The sequence below is a fragment of the Arachis hypogaea genome, chromosome 16, assembly GCF_003086295.3.
Source record: "Arachis hypogaea cultivar Tifrunner chromosome 16, arahy.Tifrunner.gnm2.J5K5, whole genome shotgun sequence".
Taxonomy (NCBI): Eukaryota; Viridiplantae; Streptophyta; class Magnoliopsida; order Fabales; family Fabaceae; genus Arachis; species Arachis hypogaea.
This window is the reverse complement of record NC_092051.1, coordinates 42,455,810-42,468,219: the sequence shown is the minus strand read 5'-3', so window position 1 is coordinate 42,468,219 and position 12,410 is coordinate 42,455,810. Positions and strand designations below refer to the sequence as shown.

At 38.7% G+C, this 12,410-nt stretch overlaps 1 long non-coding RNA gene across 2 annotated transcripts; it reads left to right on the top strand.

Moving 5' to 3' along the window:
* The first annotated feature begins 223 nt into the window (after positions 1 to 223).
* Positions 224 to 3,225, top strand: LOC112759206 (uncharacterized). Of its 2 annotated transcripts, XR_003179985.3 has the most exons (5): positions 224 to 960; positions 1,077 to 1,156; positions 1,259 to 1,408; positions 2,722 to 2,790; positions 2,961 to 3,225. It is a non-coding gene; the product is annotated as an uncharacterized lncRNA (long non-coding RNA). The 2 variants fall into 2 exon arrangements; XR_003179984.3 differs by lacking the exon at positions 224 to 960 and having other exon boundaries at positions 1,009 to 1,156.
* The last annotated feature ends 9,185 nt before the right edge of the window (positions 3,226 to 12,410 follow it).

The window sequence follows — 12,410 nt, the reverse complement described above, 5'->3', positions numbered from 1 at the left end:
TGTTTTTATTTTCAAAAAATTATTTATCAAAAAATAATTAAATCAAAATTATAAAATTTTAAATTTAAAATTAATTACAATTCATGTAATTTTTATAAATATTTAGATATTTTTTATTTAAAATTTAAAATTTTAATAATTTAATTATTTCTAATTTTATTAAAAATATCTACTCTATACCTTAATTTTATTAAAATTCCCAAATAAAAACCTATTTTACCCTGCTCTCCAAACTCTAACCCTAAGCCAACCAGTTTCCCCTAATTTATGCACACATTCAGCCCTCACCATATACACAAACACAGAAAGAAAGGAAAGAAAAGAGTAAGGGTGGAGCTCGAGAGGAGGGGGGAGGGGGGGAAGAAGGACAAGGAAGGAGAGGGGGAAAAAGAGAGATGGTTAACTCCGCCGTCGCCGTCGCCGCGCCCTGCCGATCGTTGTTGAGAAGGTCGAACAGAGGGGAGAGAAAGCTAGCGTTGAGAAAGGGAAGGGTCGCCGAGCTAGCGCCGTCGCGTCAGCACGGCTGTGCCGCCACGGATGAGGAGAGATGCGTCGGAGAGAGAGAAGGTCCGCGGTGGAGAAAGAGAGAGAGCGCTCGCGAGGGGTGTCGGAGCTGCGTTCCGCCGCCGTGCTGTGCGAAGTCACCATCGTGCCTCGAGCCTCGCCATTGTCGTCCTCGGCGCGAGCCCTTGCCGTCGTCGATGGGGTTGAATCCGCCGCTGGTTTGAGCTGAGGGAAAGGAAACGCGTATAGGAGAGAGAGTAGGGGGCTTCGTGGCAGCTCCATCGCGCCGCTCCTGCCGAGCCGCCGCCAAATCCTGCCGCCTATCGGAACCCTAGCCATCGCCGTCGAAGACGCCACCGCCGCCACTGCCGTCAATTGGGATCAAAATTGTTGCTGTGTTCCCAGAGCTGTCATGGAAGTGGCTGATTCGGTCCCAATTCCTCCATTGTTGAGACTGTAAGCTTTAATCCTTGTCTTGGTTCCATCCTGTTCCTCTTTCTTTCTCCTGTTCTAGCTAAAAGAACCTATGTCTCTGTTTAGTACTGCTACTTTGTTTTCCTGTTTATTGTTAGGACCATTATGGTGGTATTGAGGCCATCAGGAAACTATTAGAGCTGCTGTTGATGAGTTTGATATTGCTACTTCAATTCTGGTTTGCTCTTCTCCTTGATTACGTTCTATTTGCACATTTTATTGTCATTCCCACGCTTGTTTTGATTTAATTCTAGTATATGCCCTGTTTTGAAATTCTCAGGGCTGTGTTCACTTTCGATACCTATTTAATTTGGATTCTCTATTCTGCTGTAACTACCATTATCGTCATGGAATTGTTGCCGCTGCTGCCATGAAACAAAAAGGGAAGGGAGTTGTCACGTTTAATCTACGTGGGTTCAACTAAATTGAGGTAGGGGTTTATTTTAAATTAAAAATACTTTGGGCTTTGAATACCTAACAAGTTTAGTAAGTTAATGCAAATAGATGGATGTCTGTGTTGAAAATGATTTTCTGTTGTAACTGAAAGGTTAGGTTTGTTGGTTATTGGTTGATTTTTCTGAACCTATGGTAAAATCGATTGAACGCGCTGATTTTGGATTCTAAATAGAAATTGATAATAAATGGTCTTGAATAATGGATTTGGAATTGTTAAACTGAAAGGCTGGTTTTTATTGTGTTGAGGATTGAAAAGAGGGGACCCGTAATGGGTGGCGTATTCTAGTTTTTAGGGGAGGTGCTGTCGAAAATTTTCTAAGAAATTTGAAGTTTTGGTTGTGACTTGGTAGATGATTCTGATTTAAGTAATTTTAATAAAAGAAGTATGTTTTGAATATTTTTAAAGATTATTAAAGAGAATTGAATTCTTATGATTTGGTTAATTTGTGGTTTTAAATTCATTTGATTTCTTTCAGCGATGAAACGAGATTTGATTAACTAGTAGAATGCTTTAATATAGTAAACTGAGTATAAGATTAGGGGATTAGGAATAAGAGAGTGAGTTTATAGTTTTTTTAATGAAACTGGTTATAACAGTTAAGAGGAAGAAAGTTAATTTAAGAAATATGATGGAGAATGTGTGGTTGAGTTGGAGGTGAATTTAGTGAGTTGTTTGAGAGTTTTCCTTGAAATTAAGGTGGAATTTAGTGACAATTAGGTTGTTTGATATCTGATGATGATTCTGGTTAATTATAGTGTTGTGGGGTGATGATTGAGGTTGATGATGTTGGTTATGATATTGATGACAAGATTTGTGATGATTGATATTGATGATGTTGGTTATGATTTTCTTCCTTGTTCGAATTGTTTTTAATGTTTTCTATTTTTGTGTGTGTGGAGTCCTATCCTACTCTATGTTCTGCATTTTTTTTCTTTTGACTATGTAGATTTCTTCTTTTATAAAAGGGTATTTAATTGTGGTTATCTGTTACTTGCAGTTGCATTTTTCTTCTACTATATCGAATAAGATTACAAAAACTATTTCCATTCATGTAGAATGAAGTCACTTGGCTCTTGCTAAGTGTATAGTTTGCCTATTGATGCATAGATAGTTATCATGTTATCCCCTTTTACTTGTTTTCTTTGTTATTTCTCCTTGCTTTGTGGTTGCCAGGAGGTCCATGTGTTCTCTTCAACTAGCTCTTTTATTTTGAAAAAGTAATTGCATTGCATTCATGTTATGTTATTCTTATATTCTCTAGGGTCACTCAATTTTTTCCTTTTAAGGTTCGCAACCTGGTATCCAGGAAGGAGCTGCTGACTGGGATGAAGATTGGGATAAGCTTGAAGATAAAGGTATATTTATTTGTTAATATATATAAAATTTTGAGGTATCTTTACATAAGGTAATGGAAAGGTCATTGTTGATCATTATTCTTTCTGAGGGATAAATTTTGAGTTATATAGTTCAGGTGACTGCAAATAGATTATGCTTTAACTGCTATTACTTTATTTCTCCATTACAGGTTCACCTAAGAGTGATAATGAGTCAAAAAACCCCAGACCACAGATGAACAAGAAGTTGACAGTGTACAAAGGATGAGAAGAATATGTACTATATTAGAGAATATTTTTGTTTTCACAGTATAATATTTTGATGTCTTTTGTAATTTTTTTAATAGCTTCTACCTGGTATTATATGTAATGGATAAATTATACCATATTTTGATATGTCTTGTTTGGACTAAAAATATATATAGTTTATAATGTAAATTTTATGATTTAGATTTATTGAATTTCTTCTTTTTAGACTTATTTTGTGATTATCATAATTTTGGGATCCGATTATGCTTTAAAAAAATAAATCTAAAAAAATAGAATAAATTATGATCACGATTTTAAAATAGGATGATTATAGATAAGGTTATGGTCACAGCGAAAAACCGTGACCATAGATAAGGCTATGGTCACGGTTTTAAGGAGGGGTGACCATAGAGGCTATGGTCACGGCCAAAACCATGACCATAGATATAGCTATGGTCACGGTTTTGAGGAGGGGTGACCATAGAGGCTATGGTCACGGTCAAAACCATGACCATAGACATGGCTATGGTCACGGTTTTGGGAAGGGGTGACCATAGAGGCTATGGTCACGGTCAAAACCATGACCATAGACATGGCTATGGTCACGGTTTTGGGTGGGGTGACCATAGAGGCTATGGTCACGGTCAAAACCGTGACCATAGATAAGGCTATGGTCACGGTTTTGGGAAGGGGTGACCATAGAGGCTATGGTCACGGTCAAAACCGTGACCATAGATATGGCTATGGTCACGGTCAAAACCGTGACCATAGCCTTATCTATGGTCACGGTTTTGGGAAGGGGTGACTATAGAGGCTATGGTCACGGCTAAAACCGTGACCATAGATAGGCTATGGTAACGGTTTTATCGCGTGACCATAGATTAACCTGTGGTCACGGTAAAAAAACGTGGCCTAAAGTGCCAGAATTTGAACATCACAACCGTGACCATAGATTAAAAAACCGTGACCATAGGTCTATGGCCACGAGAGAATAGGCCACGGCAGAAAAACCGTGACCATAGGTCAAAAACCGTGACCATAGACCTATGGTCACCCTTTTCAGTAGCTTTTCACCGTGACCATAGACCTTTTTTTTGTAGTGAGTTCATCCAACGCTCCATCATTCCCACTAGCAACCGATCTGAAGTTACTGTGGATCGAGCCATCATGATTCATAGCATCATGATTGGAGAGGAAGTAGAAGTTCATGAAGTCATCTCCCTTGAACTCTACAAAATAGCCGAAAAGCCCTCCCCCTTGGCAAGGCTAGCTTTCCCTCATCTTATTTTCCATCTATGTTACTCAGCTGGAGCTTCCATAGAAGGAGACATTCCCATTGAGGAAGAGAATCCCATCACTAAGAAAAGGATGGAGCAAACAAGAGAGCCCACTCATGGAGCTCAAGAAACACGTGAGGAAGCTCATCATCAAGAAATCCCTGAGATACCTCAAGGGATGCACTTTCCTCCACAGAATTTTTGGGAGCAAATCAATACCTCCCTAGGAGAACTAAGTTCCAACATGGGATAACTAAGGATGGAACATCAAGAGCACTCCATCATACTCCATGAAATTAGAGAAGATCAAAGAGCTATGAGGGAGGAGCAATAAAGACAAGGAAGAGACATAGAAGAGCTCAAGGACATCATTGGTTCCTCAAGAAGGAAACGTCACCATCACTAAGGTGGACTCATTCCTTGTTCTTAAATTTTCTGTTTTTCGTTTTCTTATGTTAAATGTTTATCTATGTTTGTGTCTTTATTACATGATCATTAGTGTCTAAGTGTCTATGCCTTAAAGTAGTAAATATGAATCCATCACCTCTCTTAAATGAAAAATGTTTTTAATTCAAAAGAACAAGAAGTACATTAGTTTCGAATTTATCCTTGAACTTAGTTTAATTATATTGATGTGGTGACAATACTTTTTGTTTTCTGAATGAATGCTTGAACAGTGCATATGTCTTTTGAAGTTGTTGTTTAAGAATGTTAAATATGTTGGCTCTTGAAAAAATGATGACAAGGAGACATGTTATTTGATAATCTGAAAAATCATAAAAATGATTCTTGAAGCAAGAAAAAGCAGTGAATACAAAGCTTGCAGAAAAAAAATGGCGAAAAAAATAGAAAGAAAAAGAAAAAGCAAGCAGAAAAAGCTAATAACCCTTAAAACCAAAAGGCAAGGGTAAATAAAAAGGATCCCAAGGCTTTGAGCATCAGTGGATAGGAGGGCCTAAAGGAATAAAATCCTGGCCTAAGCGGCTAAACCAAGCTGTCCCTAACTATGTGCTTGTGGCGTGAAGGTGTCAAGTGAAAACTTGAGACTGAGCGGTTAAAGTCAAGGTCCAAAGCAAAAACAGAGTGTGCTTAAGAACCTTGGACACCTCTAATTGGGGACTTTAGCAAAGCTGAGTCACAATCTAAATTCACCCAATTATGTGTCTGTGGCATTTATGTATCCGGTGGTAATACTGGAAAACAAAGTGCTTAGGGCCACGGCCAAGACTCATAAAGTAGCTGTGTTCAAGAATCAACATACTGAACTAGGAGAATCAATAACACTATCTGAATTCTGAGTTCCTATAGATGCCAATCATTCTGAACCTCAATGGATAAAGTGAGATGCCAAAACTATTCAAGAGGCAAAAAGCTACAAGTCCCGCTCATTTGATTGGAGCTATGTTTCATTGATAGTTTGGAATTTATAGTATATTCTCTTCTTTTTATCCTATTTTATTTTCAGTTGCTTGGAGACAAGCAGCAATTTAAGTTTGGTGTTGTGATGAGCGGATAATTTATACGCTTTTTGGCATTGTTTTTAGTATGTTTTTAGTAGGATCTAGTTACTTTTAGGGATGTTTTTATTAGTTTTTATGTTAAATTCACATTTCTGGATTTTACTATGAGTTTGTGTGTTTTTCTATGATGTCAGGTATTTTCTGGCTGAAATTGAGGGACTTGAGCAAAAATCAGATTCAGAGGTTGAAGAAGGACTGCTGATGTTGTTGGATTCTGACCTCCCTGCACTCAAAGTAGATTTTCTGGAGCTACAGAACTCAAAATGGCGTGCTTCCAATTGCATTGGAAAGTAGACATCCAGGGCTTTTCAGCAATATATAATAGTCCATACTTTGCCCAAGTTTAGACGACGCAAAAGGGCGTTGAACGCCAGTTCTACGCTGCAGTCTAGAGTTAAACGCCAGAAACACGTCACAAACCAGAGTTGAACGCCAGAAACACGTTACAAACTGGCGTTCAACTCCAAGAATGACCTCTCCACGTGTAAACTTCAAGCTCAGCCCAAGCACACACCAAGTGGGCCCCGGAAGTGGATTTATGTATCAATTACTTACTTCTGTAAACCCTAGAGACTAGTTTAGTATAAATAGGACTTTTTACTATTGTATTAGAGATCTTTGATCAGTTTTATGCTGTCTTAGACTTTCATGGGGGCTGGCCATTCGGCCATGTCTGGACCATTATCACTTATGTATTTTCAAACGATAGATTTTCTGCACTCCATAGATTAAGGTGTGGAGCTCTGCTGTTCCTCATGATTTAATGCAAAGTACTACTATTTTTCTATTCAATTCAACTTATTCCGCTTCTAAGATATCCATTCGTTCCCAAGAACATGATGAATGTGATGATTACGTGACGCTCATCATCATTCTCACTCATGAACGCGTGCCTGACAAACACTTCCGTTCTACATGCAAACAAGCTAGAATGAATATCTCTTAGATATCTAATACAGGGGACCGAGTCCGAGTTATTAGTATCTTCGTGGTATAAGTTAGAACCCATGGATGGCCATTCCTGAGATCCGAAAAGTCTAAACCTTGTCTGTGGTATTCTGAGTAGGATCTGGGAAGGGATGGCTGTGACGAACTTCAAACTCGCGAGTGCTGGGCGTAGTGACAGACGCAAAAGGATAGTAAATCCTATTCCAGTATGATCGAGAACCTCCAGATGATTAGCCATGCCGTGACAGAGCATTTGGACCATTTTCACAGAGAGGATGGGCTGTAGCCATTGACAATGGTGATGCCCTTACAAAAAGCTTGCCATGGAAAGGAGTAAGACTGATTGGATGAAGACAGCGGGAAAGCAGATATTCAGAGGAACGAAAGCATCTCTATATGCTTATCTGAAATTCTCACCAATGATATACATAAGTATTTCTATCTTTATTTTCTGTTTACTTATTATTACTATTCGAAAATACTATAACCATTTAAAATCCGCCTGACTGAGATTTACAAGGTGACCATAGCTTGCTTCATACCAACAATCTTCGTGGGATCGACCCTTACTCACGTAAGGTTTTATTACTTGGACGACCCAGTGCACTTGCTGGTTAGTTGTGTGAAGTTGTGAAGTTATGTTTGGACCATGGTATTATACACCAGTTGTTGGCGCCATTGCCAGGGAGAGAACGAACAACAAATTTTACAACCTCAGAGTAACAATTTCGCATACCAGGTCTTCTTGGACACTTCCTCCATATGAGAAATTGTTCTGAACAAGTGTGATGAGCTGAGGCTTCAACTCAAAATTATTGGCATGAATTGTTGGCTTTAGGATGCTGCTACCACAATTTCCTGAGTTTGGGTTGATGTAGGAGCCTAAGACTCTCCTTTCTTGCCCATCATGATTTACTGGGCCTTCTCTGGCATGGTTGTGAGCTTCTTCTTCATGGTGGTTCTCCATGTTCTCCTCCATGTCTGTTTCAAAATACTCTTCATCTTTCTCAGCACCAACGACTCTTTTCCCTCTTGCTTCCCTCCTTAATCTAAGGAAGGTCCTCTCAGGTTCAGAATCAAAGGAAGTTGAAGCCCCGCTTCTTCTACTTGTCATATAACCAACAAGGAAAAAAACAAGAAAGAAAATGAATAAGAAGTTACTCTTGTTAGAGTGGTTGTTAGTGTGAGTGGTGCAATTAATCAAACAGTTAGAAGAGTGGAAATATGGATGATAAAAAATACTCAAAGAAGAAAGAAATAGAACTCAAAATAAAAGAAAATAAAAAGGTGCTAAATAAAATAAAATAACAAGGAATTTAAATTGCTTAATCTAGCTCTCCAATCAATTTAATCACTGTCAAATTTAAGCCAATCTCCGACAACGGCGCCATAAAACTTGATGACTAGAATTCACACCCCATTCAAAATTGGTGAATTAGTTCTTTTGGCAAGTGCACCAAAATTATCGTCAAGTAATAACCCACAGTGGAGTGGGATCGTATCCACAGAGATTGGCAAATTCGAGCAGTTTTAATCATTTGATGAATTAGTCAAGCAGATCAATAGGATTGTAAAGTGCAGAATTGTAAATGACATAAATGTAAATGGCTAGAATATAAAGAAAAGCAATAAAGTGCAGGAATATAAATGGCAGAATGTAAAGTGCAGAATCATAAATGACTTGAATGTAAATGGAAATGGGGAATTGCTGAATGTAAAAATAAGCTGTAAAGAAATGGATAAATAAGAATGGGGAAATTCATTGAGATTGGGAGATGTTGTCTCTTTGGATCAAATCTAGCTTATATCCTCTTCAATCATGCAACTCATTGACCTCTTGGCAATCATGATTGATTGAGCCCCAATCCCTTGGTGACTCAATATCTCAGATCTTGATCAATAGCCAATTCCTTGGTCTAGTTGCTCATGAAGAGAGATATGCTTGGTCCCTGATTATACCACACACCATTATAGGTCCAAGTAGAGGGAAGATTATATGTCACATATCCAAACACCAAAACCCAGATTTTACTCAAGTATGAGAAGGGATTTCAAGCATGGTTCTATATTTTCTTTCCCAAGGTTCCCATGAAACCCAATTGCATTCAATCTCTTTTCCAAGATAATTGAATACTAAGCATTAAGAACGAAATTCCTTCTAGCAAATCAAAAAGAAGATGAAGAGAAGAAGAATTTTACTATTATCAATCCATCAAGTACAACAGAGCTCCCTCTCTCAATGAGAGGGAAGTTAGCTACTCATAGCTCAAAAAGTACTCAAAAGTGAAGTGTAAAAGTGGATCTAAAACTGACTGCTTAACCCCCTTCTTCAGTACTCCTTGGGGATATTTATACTACTCCTAGTAAAATAAAAGAATTACAAAAGTGAAAAAGGAAAAAGGAAAATTACATTTTGGAGGGAAAAGAAAACACTCAATAAGCGTGACTTCTCAGCTGGCGTGTGGCTGGTGCTTTTCTAGCGTGTCACGTGCCCTTCATTTCTAGCTTGGCGTGCCACGCCCAATCCTTCAAGTGGCACGCTCGTCCCTCTAACAACCTTGGCGTGCCACGCCTTCGAACTCAAGTGGCATGCCCCTTGCCTTTTCCAACCTTTCTTTGCCTCTGGAAACTTGAACTGGCATGCCACGCCCTTGCTCTATGCTTGGCTACGCTTCTTTGGAAAGTTGAACTAGCGTGGCACGCCCAGGGTCTGGCATGCCACGCCCCTTTTGTGAGTGAGTGGTTTCTCTGTTTGGCGTGCCATGCCACGAACTCAAGTGGCACGCCCCAATGCTTCTTTGCTCTCTGAATGACACTGGCGTGTCACGCCTGGTTGCTCAAGTGGCACGCCTAAGTGAAGAATGGTGAGTGGCGTGCCACGCCTTCGATACCAAGTGGCACGCCCCATGTAATTGGCCTCCTTCATCCTCTTTGGAAACTTATACCAACGTGCCACGCCCATGATCTTATCTTGGTTCCAGTAGTTGGCGTGCCATCCCTCAGCCTTCAAGTGGCATGCCATAGTGAAATGCTAAGGTTGGCGTGCCACGCCTTCGATACCAAGTGGCACGCCCAGTCCTTGCTTTTGGTCCTTTGTGCATTGGCGTGCCATGCCTGGTTGCTCAAGTGGCACGCCCAGTCTTCAATTGCCTTCAGCCCCTTCTCTGGATTGTTGTACCAGCGTGCCACGCCATGCTGCTCAAGTGGCACGCCCATGGATTTGTGAACTCTTCAAGCTTGGCGTGCCACACCTGGATTCTCAAGTGGCACGCCCAAGTGACTTCTTGGGGCTGGCGTGCCACGCCTTCGATACCAAGTGGCATGCCATAGTGAAGGTTCTTCTTGGAATGGTGAGTTGGCGTGCCACGCCCCTTTGCTCAAGTGGCACGCCCATAGTAATTGATGGGTCAGGCGTGCCACGCCCAGCCTGGCGTGCCACTCCCCTTTTGTGTCCTCCATTGTAGCTCTCTAGAAAAATGCATTAGCGTGCCATGTCCAGTTCCTGGTGTGCTACACCCTCATGCATGCTTGAACTTCTTCTCTGGACTTTAGTACTGGCGTGCAACGCCTAGCTCCTGGCGTGCCACGCCAGTGCATTTTTGTGGCGTTTGCTCCCAAGTGGCACGCCAGTTTCACACGCCCAGCTTCTTGTTTGTCTTCTACCCATTTTTGATGCCTTCTTCACCTGAAATTCAGCACAACACATTTCAAAGAGTGACCGAGAGAGAGAGAGAGAGAGAGAGAGAGAGAGAGAGAGAGAGAGAATCATAACCCCCACTGAACTTCTGGTTTCGATTTCTTGCGATCTGTAACTCCAATAAAAAATATAATCCGATAAAAGTGTTCGTATCCTCCTCCTCTACGTGTTGGCGTCACTTTTGATCGGTGGAAGTCGATGATGACGTAGCTTCCCTACTCCTTGAGTTCGGCTAACTGGAGTTCTAGGAGGAACAGACGATCCTGGACGTTTTCTTCTTCAGCAGCTCGGTCAGAAAGCTTCCCCGGAACTTCGAATATTTTAATTTTGTACGGAGGTAGGGTTTCGGTAAATTCTCACTAATTAAATTTGTGTTGGATAAGTGAATGGTTGTTGTGATTGATTATTGACGGAGTTTGATTGACTTTATATTGAATTTTGTTGTTATATTATTGTATGTGATTAAGCTTGTGATTTGGTCATGTTTGGGCTGCCCAAACTGTGATAATGAGACTGATTTGGGGTTGTCATTGCGTTAGTTTTTGAATAAAATGGGTGAGGTTTAATAGCCGAGGAATTAAATTAAAAGTTATGAAAAATTGGTAACCGTAAAACTCAAAAACTGATTAAGGTTTAAATGTATATTTTAAAAAGAAAATAAGGAGGGTTTCAGTTCTTAATGAAGAGAAGAATCAGCCTAGAAGAATTATTTTTGAAGAAATATACTTGTATTTTTATGAAAAGATTGAGTTTAATATTATAATTATATAAGTTTTTCGGGTATTTTGGGTAATAAATAAAGTTCAGGGGTAAAACGGGTATTTTATAAAAACTCATGGTTATATATATAAATATGAAACAAAGTAAAGGTTTAAATATAATTTTATAAAATATTGAAGTCAAAAATAAAATATTAAAGCATTCGTGGTTTTTAAAGTAATTAATAAAAATTTGAAAATAAGGTTTTATAAAATAAGTTTTAAGAGTATTATTAATATTATTTTAAATATTTTTTTAAAATTACTCATTTACATTAGAGTAAATTATTATTACAAATTATTATTTATCAAGATATTATTTTATAAGAATATTATTGTATGTATTATGAAAAATAAAACAGAGAGTGGTAAATAGACAAGTTTTTTTAAAAGCTTTAGAAAGACAAATCTAAGTTTAGGATTTCATGATCCCCTCTTCATAAAACATTTAGGGAAAGATGAAGGAAGAGTGTGAAGATAGTCTTTTATGTTAAAAGTAAGGAATTAAAAGAATGATGAGAAAAGAAAAGGAAAGAAAAGAATATATTAGTTAAAGGGATCTCTGCCACAGGAGAACATAGAGTAAAACATTAAAAGAATCTAAAGAACCTCTGCGACAGGAGAGTAGAGAGTCAAAAGATTAAAAGAATCTAAAAAACCTCTGCCACAGAAGATCAGAGAATAGAAAAGAAAAGAAAGAAGGGATGAAAAAAAAAAGGGAGAGAAGTAGAGATGATTGTTTACCTGCTGAAAATAAGCAGAGAAAAGTCAAGCAATTAAATTCAAAGGTAAATAAATCAAGGAAAGGAAAATTCAAATGCAATAAAAAAAACCGCTTGGCATGGATTGAGAGCTAAGGTTGTCTATCCTAGTCATTGACCACAAACACATGTTGATTATGAAGAGTTAATCCTACTTAGTCAATCCTACATCGCGGATAAGTAAAATAGGCATAGTTGATCCCAATCTATAAGTCCTAGTCAACACTATTAATGGGAGACTTAGTGTTAATGAAAACTAAATCAACTAACTACTCTAATGTATCAAACAAGAATGGACATCAATGACTCAAGGGTCACCAAAGTCCTCAATTCCAAGCCAAGAGTGAAGAAAAACTAAGCAAAAACTAAGCCAAACATTTTATCAAACACTTCGTGTGTATCATAATAAAATAATATTAAATTATATTAAA